This window comes from Cupressus sempervirens, chromosome 1, assembly GCF_028749045.1.
Source record: "Cupressus sempervirens isolate cs-2001-9-10 chromosome 1, ASM2874904v1, whole genome shotgun sequence".
Classification (NCBI taxonomy): Eukaryota; Viridiplantae; Streptophyta; class Pinopsida; order Cupressales; family Cupressaceae; genus Cupressus; species Cupressus sempervirens.
The window spans coordinates 703,332,329-703,345,487 of NC_143118.1; positions in this window are offsets into that span (position 1 = coordinate 703,332,329).

Below are 13,159 nucleotides of genomic sequence, written 5' to 3' on the forward strand. Positions count from 1 at the left end.
GTCCAATTTTTGAGCCGATCTTGATCGCATATTGAAACGTCTTAATCATGCTATGATCTCGGCGCAATCTTTTTTTAATTTTTCTGAAGATCATGATCTACCTATCATTCCCTTGACATATGTGACATTGTCAGACCACTATCCCATTTATTTTGGCATTTCTTGGCAAACATCTGTCCCCAAAGTGGTTAAGTCTCAATTCTTCCTCAACACGTCTGTGCTATTACATGCCTCCACTATCTCCCACATACAACGTGTCTAGAATTTGGAACCATGTCCACATTCCCATCGAGGTTGGATTCAATGGTGGAATGATGTCATTACCAGAACGGCTCATTTTTTACGCATCTACGGGCGTTAGCTAGCAATTTTTAGAAAATGTTCTTATGAAGCCAACACCCTTGCCCTTAAAAAAGCCTCTGAAGCACTCACCTTCAACCTTTTTGATGTGGATCTGCAACTTCAGCTTGCCAAGCTTCGCCATGAAAAGCAAATTGCTTATAACTATGCTGCCCGAGGAGCTCAAATCAAAGCCTGTCTCCACTAGTTGGAGGTTGGCGACAAAGCCTCGAAGGAGTTATTTCAGGCTCTACAAGCCTGTCATACCAATTTTTGTTACTTCGAACCGCCTCATGGTTGAGCAACGTGCTTTCTATGAGCAACTTCTTTCCCTCCGAGACCTTAAAGAGGCAACTTACTCCATGGTGGATGATAAATCCCCTGTGTGTGATGGATTTCCCTATGAATTTTACAAACATCTTTGGGAGCAAATTGGTCCTGATCTGCACAAAGTCTATCTTGAAGCATACCATTCTAAAAGCTTAGGAATGATCATAAATAAAGGCAATATTAAGTTCATACCTAAAGCTGGCGATCTTGAGGACATCTGCAACTGGAGGCCCATCACCCTCCTCAATGTGTCTTATAAGATCATTGCTAAGGCGCTCTCTCTCAAAATCCGCCATATGCTTCCTCTAATTGTGCAGCCTAAACAAACTGGTTTCATCAAATCCAGGTATATTCTTGACAACATCATTGTTGTCTGGGAAGGTATGGAATGGACCCGTAAGTCCAAGCAATAGGCTATCTTTTTAAAGATAGATTTTGCTAAAGCCTATGATTTTATTGAATGGCCTTTCATTTTGGCTATGCTTCAGGCTCTAGGTTTTGGTCCCAATTTCCTTCAGTCCATGGAGATGCTCCTTGGTGACGCTAATGCTTGCATCACCATCAATAATTCACAATCTGAAGTTTTTGGACTTTTTCGTTCCATCAAACAAGGTTGTCCATTAGCTCCTACGCTTTATGTCCTTGCTGCCGAATGATTTGGTTATTTACTTGCTCATTCTGTGTCTTCTGGGTTGGTCTGTGGCATTTCCTTGCCTGATTCTTCCTCTCAGTTAGTCAATGGTCATTTTGGTGATGATTCTTTTCTCACTCTTCTTGGGGATGAAGAAAACATCAAAAATGCGTTAGATTGTCTTGACACTTTTTGTCAAGCCTCTGTATTTGCCATTCAATGGCATAAAATGCTCTGTTACCGACAGTCTTTTTTACCAGCTCCACCTTGGTTCAGCCAATTCCAATTGAAATGGGTTACTCATGCAGAAATTTTTTGCTTTCTTGGCATTCCCTTTGCTTTCCAGGCTTCCCCTGTGGAACTTTGGAATGCTTTGCTTACAAAGATTACAAAAATGCTTGATTATGTGATCACTAAGCCGCTTTCTCTTGCTGGTAAATTCTAGATTTGTTCTAAGATTTTGGCTGCATCCCATGTGTTTTATTCTTCTTGTTGGGCTCCCTCCAAAGCTTCATACCTCAAATTAGAACGTTTGCTCAGAGATTTTCTTTGGGTCTCTGGTTCTGACCATCATGGTTTTCACAAAGTTGCTTGGGATTTTTGTTGTCTCCCGAGGGAATTTGGGGGTCTCGGCCTGCTTTCCACTCGGAAGTAGGGCCTTGCCCTCTGTGCTAAATGGATTATCAGAGCTATTTCTAGAGATGAAGCCTGGAAAACTCTTGTCAGACATTGCATCACTTCAGGCTTCCCTACTAACAGACTGGCCTGGAAGGGAATTGGTTTTCAGACTCTTCTCACTATGCGGGAACCAGTGGTCATATAGGGCTCCTTCGTTATAAAGAGAATCTGGAAAGCCTGGGAAGTTGTTAAACCTTGGCTTTGTTGGGCTGGTAATGAGTTCCGCAATGGGCTGTCCTTAAATCAGCAGAACATTTGGTGGTCTCCCTTGTTTTCCTTCCAGGTTATTCCTCTTGCTAAGACTCAAGGTGCAGGTGCTCTGCGTTTCTATAAATGAGGCATTCACACTACTAAGGATATCTTTTCAAGAGTCACCATGAATTTTAGGTCTTGGGAGGATATGCAAGTTCAATACCACCTTGTTCGTGCCGATCGTCAGACTTATGAGCTTCTGTTGTCTTCCATCCCTATGCACTTACTTCATAAAGTGGGGATTTAGTCTGTTCGACCATGGTGGTATGATTGGAAGTGGTTTCCTACCACTCCATTTACCAATTATAAGCCCAATATGGGATATAGATGGCTTTCGCCCCACCTTCTGATGGTAGACATGCTTAATCAATAGTGGTATTTGCATTCTTCACTTTCTCAATGGAGAAAATGGTTCGACACCATTTGGAGTGCCATTACAGAACCTAAGATTGTTCACTTTGCTTGGTACCTTGCTTTCCAAGGTCTTCCCCTAGGGCCTCGGCTCAAGCACATTGGGGTTCCTGACCCCAGATGCCCTTTCTATGGCCAACCTGAGTCATTTTTGCATATTTTTTGGTTTTGCAAACGTGCTCAGAATTATTGGCACTGGATCCATGATTTTTTCAAGCCTTTCAGGCCCGAACCTTTTTCATGGCACATGATCCTTCTGGGTGATTCCCCCAGATTTCCTTAAAAGTTTTCCCAGATTTGGCATACCTTCAGGATGGAAATTTGGTTTTCTCTATGGAAAGATAGGAATGCAGTTTTATTCACTCATAGTTTTTTGGATGTTAACATTGTAATGTACACTAAGGCATGCATTTGTAACAATGTCATTATGTAGATACAGGTGCAAGCTAATAAAGTTGCACTAGAGGTTGCTCGTTTACAAGAATTGTTAAACCACTGGGGCAATGCTCCTTGTACCATTGCTAGAGTGCCTCTGGAGGCCTCAGCTAATGCTTCCTCATCCCATGGTCGCCGTTCCAGACACCAGTCCTCTGGCTGCAATTCTCACACACCGCGCTCCCAGGGTCCCACCATCACTCTCCCAGTGGTGGTCATGGCGGTTGGAGGTGCCGCTCAACTTCCCCACCACTTGGTGGTGCTGGCTGGTCCCCGGCTACCCCCCCTGGGCGGGCTTCTGGCTGGTCTTTGGCTCCTCCCCCTGGATGGGCGCACCCTAGCAAGTTTCCTAGCTGCGCTTGACAATTTCTCCTCCGCGGCCAGACAAGAAGGATGCAGAGACTGCAACTACCCCAGATCCTGCAGATGCTACTAATGGTTGGACTATTCCTAGTCCGCCTTACAATCCCACTAATGCGTGGGGATTTCCAGATAAAGATGATCCTCCTCATTCTGCTGGTACTGCCTTGGCAACATGAGGATTTTTATTATTTTTTTGATGAATAGTTTATAGTTACTAGCTGCGGCCATGTTGTTTGCTCCGACTTTGGCCGATTGAACTCATTCGTGGGGTGATCCTGTATTCCCTGGCCCTTTTTTGTGAATTTTAATCTTAGTAAATTTTATTAATTGAAAAGGACTATTCATCAAATAGCAAGTTTGACAATAGTGACAAAACAAGGATTTAAACACATAATAATCTCCCTTATAACAATCTTTCGAATTAATGATCTTTTCAATCAAATATCAACAATCTCCCTCTTTGGCATTGATGGAAAACCAAACTGATCAACCAAGTCAATGAAATGATGAACATCTTGTTCAATCAAACTAATCAAACTAACTAGGTTAAAATAGTAAGACAATACCAAAAAGAAATCTTGTATTGAAATTTTTTTGCATTAAAATTTCTCCCTCTATCAGAAACTTTCATCTTCTTATTAGGTTACAAAATATAACTCCCTATGAGTTCCTTCTTATTTCTCTCTTTACTGAATTGATCAGTAGAATATCTCCTTCTAATAATGATCCTTTTAATTCTCTGATCAATGTCTCCCTCTTTGATTCTTGATCTTCATATGCTATACTTTCTCGACTATTCCTCTTAAACTTGATCAGTTTAATGTACTTTAATCTCTCTCTTTGACAACAATGCCAAAGACATATACTAAACACTTGGCATCTTTATTATATGTAGATATAGGCTTTTGTAGATTCTTCAATTTCTCCCTTTTTCACCTTGCTTGTGACTAATTTGTTGTTCCAATTCTGTGATTACTTTATGTAGTTCCTAAAGTAAGATCGACTGCATTAATTTGTATTGAATGAATGTCATCTTGTTTGATGCAGGGTACTCTCTATGTATCTTACATAGCCTTTGATAGGCTTATCACCCCTAGTTTACCTTTTAGATACTCAGAAGCATCCTAAGGTAATGCTTTTGTGAATATATCATCAATTTAGTCCTTTGTGTTAACATATTCCACATTCACCTCTTTATCTTGAACCAATTCCCTTACATAATAATACATGATTGCAATATTCTTTTTCTTTTTATGCATCATAGGATTCTTTTATATATTGATAGCACTTGTATTATCACAATAAAGTGTCATTGGTTTTGTGATTTATTCCTTCATTCCCTTAAGTAGTTGTTTGATCCATACAATATTTGTGTAATTAATAGTAGCAACAACATATTATGCTTCAAAAATAGATTGGAAAGTACAACTCTACTTCTTGCTAGTCCATGTAACTAGTCTTTTACCTAAGAAGAATGGTCCTCCACTAGTGCTTTTTATGTCATCAATGTTTCTAGCCCAATCAATAATAGTGTAGGCTCTCAGTTCAAACTTTTCATTTTTCTTGTAGTATAAACCAAACTCTTCTATTACTTTTAAGTATCTCATTATTCTCTTTACAACCATCAAGTGATTCTCTTTGGGATTTTCAGAGAATCTTGCAACTATCCCCATAGCTAATGCAATATCAGGTATACTATGTACTACATATTGCAATTTGTGAATCATGAATCTACATAATGTTTGATTCACCTCACTTGAATCATCATTCTTTGATAGCTTGAGTCCTATCACCATAGGTGTACTTACTAGTTTGGAATCCTCTAGTCCAAATGTCTTCAATATCTCTTTGACATATTTTGACTAAGTGATATATACCATATTTCATCTAATATACTTGTAGTCCCACAAAGAACTTGATCTCTCGAAACATTGACATTTAAAATTCTTGCTTCATTTGATTTGCAAAGTCCTTACACAAAGCATCTTGACCTCCAAATATGAAATCATCAACAAATATTTTAGATAATCGTATACCTTTGTCCTTATCTATCTTTATGTACAAATTGTTGTCATCATCAATCCTTTCAAATCAATCTTCACAAGATAAGGATGAAGTCTCTCATACCATGCTCTTTGTGCTTGTTTCAATCCATATAAAGCTTTGTGTAGTCTACGTACCATGTTCTTATTATTTTTATCAACAAAACCTTTTGGCTATTCTATTTAGACTTCCTCTTCTAGTATGCCATTTAGAAATGCAAATTTAACATCCATTAGATAAACTTTGAAACCTTTGTATATAGCATAAGCAAGCAGAATTCTCACTCCTTCCATTCTTGTAACAAGGGAAAATGTCTTAACATATTCAATTCCTTCTTCTTGTGCATATCCTTTGAAAACTAGTCTTGTTTTATTCCTTGTCACTTCATCATTCTCATCTAGCTTATTTTTGAATACCCATTTGGTGTCAATCACATTCTTGTCTTCTGATCTAGGAACTAGACTCCATGTTTTGTTCTTTATCAACTGAATTTCTTCTTCCATAGCCTTGTACCAGTCATCATCTTCCAATTTATCCTTTACTATCTTAGGTTCCTTCATGCTTAACAAACATAATTCACTTCTCAATCTATTTCTTGTCATTGGCCTTGCATCCTTGTCTCCAATGATTTGATCTGTAGGATGATGTCTTTTGACATATTTGGACAGTCTTGGTTTAGTTCTTGTAACTAAATTTTGTCTCTTAGCTTTAGTGTCACTGTGTACATCTCTGTTAGGTATTTCAGCATCTCTTTCATGTATACTAATCTCAGAATCAAAATATACATTTTCTTCATTCTACAACTTGGTATCTCAATGTAGCTCAGTTCTTGAATGCAACTCTACATTCATAGGTTATGACTCAATAGTTATTGAGACTTTCTATTGATTTGTAACTTGATTTGTAGCATCTTCTTCAATAGGAATTCCTTCATAGAAGTATACAAATGATATGTATTCTTCTAGTTCTTTTGTAGGTTCAGCCTCATGTACTTTTGTAAATTCACCAAAATTCACATTTGCACATTCCACAATTTTGTTAGTGATAGTACCTAAACACTTGTAAGCTTTACTTCTTGTGGAGTAACCAAGGAAAATACCTTCTTCACTTTTTGCATCGAACTTTTCACTCCTAACATCTTTAAAATATAATATTTGCTTCCAAATACCATAAAGTATTTCACATTAGGTGGATATCCATACCATAATTCAAAAGGCATTGAATGAGTACCTTTCTTGACTTGCACATGGTTCAAGGTATATATAGCAGTACTTATAGCTTCTCTCTAGTACCTCAAAGCAATATTCTTCTCCGTCATAAGTGTTCTAGCATAGTCCATTATAGACCTATTTCTTCTTTCAACAATTCCATTTTGTGGAGGGGTGCTATGTACAGATGTATGTCTTTTGATTACTCTATCATTATACAACATCTCAAACTCATTTCAAGTGAATTCTTCTCCTCTATCTAATGTCAATAATTTTAGACTTTTACCTATTTATTTTTCAACTCTTGCCAAGTACAACTTAAATATTTGAAAAACATCTAATTTTTATTTTATAAACATGACTATCATTTTCCTAGAGTAATCATCAACAAATAGCATTATGTACTTATCTCCTCTATAGATTTGCACTTTAATAGGTCCACACAAGTCAATATGAAAAATTTCTAGTATTTTTTGAGAGGTATAAACTTTTCTTTTAAAGCTTGACTTTGACATTTTGCCTAGTTGACATTGATTTCATACTATATTATCAGGTTTTTTCAACTTAGGAAAACCTCTAACTCTTTTCATGTTATTAATACTAATTAGATTATAAAAATTAACATGACATTATCTCTTGTGTCAAAGCCATACATCATCAAATTCTGCAATAAGACAAGTAGAATCCATTATTTCCATATACAATATATTACTTCTAGATTGATCATCTTTTCCAATCAAGTTTCTATTTGTGTAATATATCTTGACAATTTTATTTTCAATCTCAACTTTGCATCCCAAATAATTCAATTGTGACACACTTAACAAATTATAATTCAATCCTTCAACATAGTAAGCATTGCCACATGAAATCTTGTGTATGAGTTTAATAGACCCTTTTCCTTTTATCAAACATGGTGCATCATTACCAAACCTTACACTATTTCCATCAGAACAAGTTAAGGTAACAAACTTACTTTTGTCTCCAATCATGTGATGTGAGCATCCACTATCAATGATCCATTTATCATTCTTGTTCACACAAGTCACAAGTACAGTTGCCTCATCCTCATTAGATTCATCCTTCATTACAACATATAAGACTTCATTATCATGTTCATCAACAATATAGCATGACTTCATGCCTTTGCCTCTATAGTCTCTACTATCATTTTCTCTTCTATTTTTGTGCTTGTTTCCTTCTTTGTAGTTCTTCTTCTATGTACAACTTGCATAAATATGACCAACTTCATTTTAATTGAAACAAATGATGGGTAACTGACCTTTGAACTTTCCTTTTCCTCTATGAAATCTTCTTGCTAGTAATGCTTTCAACTATTCAATTTCTTCCTCATTTGTGTTGCTATCACTAGATGCATATTTTATCTTTCTTTTCTTCCTTTTCTACTTTATCTCCTTAGAATCCTTCAACAATAAGTTTTCTTTGAAAGCTAATTCAATAATCTTTAGTTTGTAGTTGTCAAAATTAGATAGCTCAAAAGCAGTGAGTCTACCTACCAGACCTTCAAAGCTTAGATCATTTCCTGGTATACATCTTAACCCTTGGATTGCAAAAACTCTAATGAATAGGCAATAATTTCCTTGAGACTTTACTTAGCATAGTATCATCATGTATTTTACTAGTAGCACCTTTTATTGCACTAACAAATTCATTTATCCTAGCAACATATTGAGCAATATTCTCACCTTCTTCCATTCTTATGTCATCAAACTTCCTCTGAGACTATCTAACTTAGCTCTTTGAACATTTTTGTCTCCTCCATAGATAGTGGCCAAGGAATCACACATCTTCTTTGCACTATCACATCATTTGATATCATCAAATTTGGCATAGCTTAGGGAAAAGGAAATCTCCAACTTTGTCTAATTGTCTTCTTTCTTTTTCCTAAGCTTAGGGCAGAGGCGATCTCCAACATTGTCTAATAATGTTCTTTCTTTTTCCTAATATCTTTAGTAGTTAGGGCTCTTGTTGGATGAACATGCTTCACTATAATGGAAGATTGTGGATGATCTCCAAGTCCACCAAGTTGTAGCTTCGTCAAAATTTTCCATGTAGGAAAATTATCTTTATTGACCTTGGGTACTTTCCCTTTTGACATCTTGATCATTGTGCTTCTAGTACCTTAAAACTAATCCTCTTAAGAAAATGGCTTTGATACCAATTGTTGGAAATCTTTTAGAATAACTGAGAGGGGGAGTGAATCATTTATTCAAGGTCCAAATGACAAATAATTTTTTTCTCACAATTTAGCAAATCCATAAAACATTCATACCCATATATGCATTCATTATGAATCTACCAAAACTTATATGTTACTATCAAATCAATCTTCCAGAAATATAAAGCATGAAATGCAACACATTCATCAGCACATTTGACACAATGATTTAATGTAGAAACCCAATTTGGGAAAAATCACTGGTAACATGCTACTCCTTTTTCACTCTTCTGAAGTGATACCTTGTGAAAGGCCAACCGTGTTAACTGCTACAATACACACTGTTAAATGTGACCCAGTTAAAGGATTTCAATCACCCTATTAAAAGTGAGCCTTGTTAGAGGACTTTAGGCAATTCACTTGGAATGCCAGCCTATTAAAGAATTTTCCAATGACTTTTAAGTCAACCTTATTCAAAAGGATTTACCCTAGACTAATAAAATTGTTAGAAAGTAACAATAGAGCATTCATCTGATACAACTTACAACTTTACTTGCAGATTATAGATCTCTATTCAATCCTCAATTCTACTTGGATTTCATTCTTTGCAGCTCTGATAGCTTGTTCACCCTTCAATCATTCATCTTCTTAAGCCTTCTTGCTTAGTATTTTATTGCAGGCTCTTCACTTGGGTCACTTGATGAAGCAAAACCCCTTTCTCCTTCTCCTTCTCAAGTTCTTGCACCAAACTCTCTAACTCTCTTTTCTTCATGACCAAACATTCTTATATACAAAAAATTAGAATATTTTCACACTCATTATCCATTATCTAAATTAGGATTTTAGATGGATTAGGTAGGATACAATGTATCTACCCCATATCTTGTTCTCTCTAGAAACTTCTCTTACAATCCATTTAAATTCACCTCCAAAATGGTTTACATAAGATTTTGTGCCACCAACTCATCAATCTTATCTTCCTCCTAATTCACAAGTTCCAAGAAAACAAACTTCTCAGCTTTTATTTGGTGAATCTTCAATCTTTGTCATAATGTACCAACTTAGAATTAACAATCTTCTAATGCTCGACACATACAATGTCACTCGGCATCAATTGTAAAATCACTCGGCATCCATTGGATTTTACTAGTGCTAGGCACCAACTTAAAGTTACTCAGCATCTACTGTCTTGCTCAACATCCACTAGAATTTTCTTTTGCTTGCCTCCAATTGAATTTTTTCTTGGCTTGAACTAGATTTCCTCAGCACCTACTATCCACTTGGTCAAGCTTGGTAGATGAACTTTTTTTAACTTATTCTTTTGAAATTTTTAAATGTAGCCAACCATTTTGTTAACTCAAGTAGATCATCGATACATTATGTTTTCACTATCTTAACTAATCCTTGTACTTGATTACATAATCATAACTCAACCTTTCCTCTAGGTACTTTTGTTACATTTTGTTGATCAAATCCTTTTGATTAATCAACTAAGTGATAGTACTTGAAACATATAAGAAATTGTCTTACTAGCAAATAGCAAGTTTGACATCAGTGACAAAACAATGATTTAAACACATAACTATCTTCCTTATAAAAATCTTTCTAATCAATGATATTTTTGATCATATATCAAAAGTTAACCAAAAAAAGCTCGGTTAATGCTGCAAACTCACAAAAGTCCTTTGGCAATCGAGTGAGCTTGGTTAGCATTGGTTCTATCCAACTTTCCTTCATTAATCGAGTGAGCTCAAATAACGCTCACTTTCTTCAATTTTTACTTTGATGCTCAAGTGAACTCATTAGACACTGCCTTTTGAACTAAGCAAACATAACAATGCTCAATAGACATTGAGAACTATCTTCACTACCCAAGTGAGCTCAACATATAATAACTAATAATGATATGACATTTGTGTAACATCAAAGACAACACATAATTAATCAATTGTATCCAACAGATTTAGATTTGAATATTTGATTACATATCTTTTCTTTCATGTGGTAAAGAGATTTCTACAAATATTTTATTATAAATGGAATTTAGGAAAATATACTATGGATGCAACAACACACTGGTTTAGAAAGTATCCAAGGAAGATGATAACTAAAAAAATAACTTTAATTCTAAAATCATTTCACACAGAGATGAATAGGACAATAAGGACTCAAAAATATGTGGTAGAGAAATGCAGAGATGACATTTTTTATGGTTGAAACTAACAAAACATGTGTAGAAGTTGTAGAACATAGAGATATATATATGTCGACTCAGATGCATATGAGATAAATAAAGAAATGATAGATGGAAATGTTAAAGAAATAATTGAATTTGAGAGATATGAAACATGTTATATTTGGGGAAAATAGGAAGAAAAATTGGGTGAACTTTAATACTAGTTGACTACTGGAGTAATAAGAAAAAGGGTGGATAATGTGATGATTAATGTTTTTAAGGATTCCAAAATGAGCAAGAAGGAATGGGAATATATAAAGAAACCAAATTTGGAAATGAATTCTAGTGAAAAATAAAATATCATATTTACTAAGCCATTGGATGTAGATGATACACCTAGCACCTATGTAGATGTAAGCACATGTCACCTATTACATTATCAACTATACATGATACACATTTGGTACCATTAGAGGATGATTTGAATATTAATCATGTGTAATATTCACATTCAACACTTAGGAAAGAGTAGTACCTCACTTGGAATAGTTTTAAAAATTGAAATTTTACATAGAAAAAGGAGGAGGAAGCACCTAAAAGCTCTAAAGGAGTTAAATATATGGTAGAAGGACCTAGGAAATGGAAGAAACCAAAATGATACTTTCCTATATAGAAAAGAAAAAGAACCAAGAAGAAGCAACAATTTAGAAAAAGAATGGCACAAGATAAACCTAACAGGATCCATCTAGAGAAAAACAATAAAAACAAGAAGAAATGGAAGCCGAATTTTGAAAAGACTAACAAAATACTTATGAGTGATATTAATTTAGAAAATTTGAATTTTTTTTATGACAATTATGATGCTAAAAAAAATAAAATTTTGGAGGTAACTATTATTAAGCACATGATCAAGTTTAGATTACCTTTTATTAGTCTTCATGGAATTTTGCCTGATGTGATGTATGACAGATTGAATAACTCAATACTGGGGATTGTGGCAGAAGAAACAAGGCTAGAGATATTTCTATTTATAAGTGGTCTGCAATTAAAAATGATGAGATCTTACAAACAATAAAGAAAAAATTGAACCCACTTCTTAGAGTCAAGATGAGGGAAATAAGGTTAATGAGATGACTCTATGAATAAGTTAGGGGAGAAACAGTGAAATAGGTTTATAAAGTGCTAAGTAAGCCTACTATTTTACAACTAGAAGTGTCACAAGAAGGGAAATGAAAAATGGACAATATAAAGATGGAAACTATGGGAAATACTCAAGTTGATACTTCAATGACTATAGATGGCTCAGTTTAAATAACTGTTGATACTATAGAGAATTCATTGAAGAACCAACTTGATATAATTTAATTTTTAGAAAAAATAAAAATATCCAAAGGAAAATGCTATGTTGACTGAGAGGACACCAAAAGACATAATCACAATTTATTCACATACACATTTTTCCACCTCAACTCCAACTATTGTGAGCACAAAAGAAAGCTAGAAAGGACAACGTCAAAAAGAGGAAAAGTATTCTACAAAAGGCATTGATTCATTAGTGCAGCCAAAGGACACCATATAACATAGGGAAGAGGATAAGGAAAAGAAAGAGATATAGGAAAAGACTTACACAAATCAAAGAGAATAGGGGGCTAGTCGAGACACTCAGCTTTAGTTAGTGTATACACCTACACAAAAAATTAGTTATAACATTCCTAGAACTTGATAAGTAGCACATATTTCTCCATAGCAAGTCAAAATGTGATATTGCTATCATGATTTAACTCTATAGCTTTTGAGTCAAAAAAGTTCACACTTGTGTCATTAGTAATGATTCACAAGAATCCATCTTTGATGACAACAAATTAAAACTTGGTAGCTATTGGATCTATGTGATGATCATAAACTTGAAGCACTAAGACTTCTAGGGAAGTCCTAAAACTTCTCAGACACCATTTCAACTTTGTTTGCAAATATGTCTATAATTGTACATATTTTTGAGTTAGAAGTATATGATTTCAAAAAATTATCTCAATTTATAGCCATACCATCTTAAATTAGATGCTCTTTGATTTAAGACATTTTAACACCTCTTTAGTGTGTTTGCATCTTATATT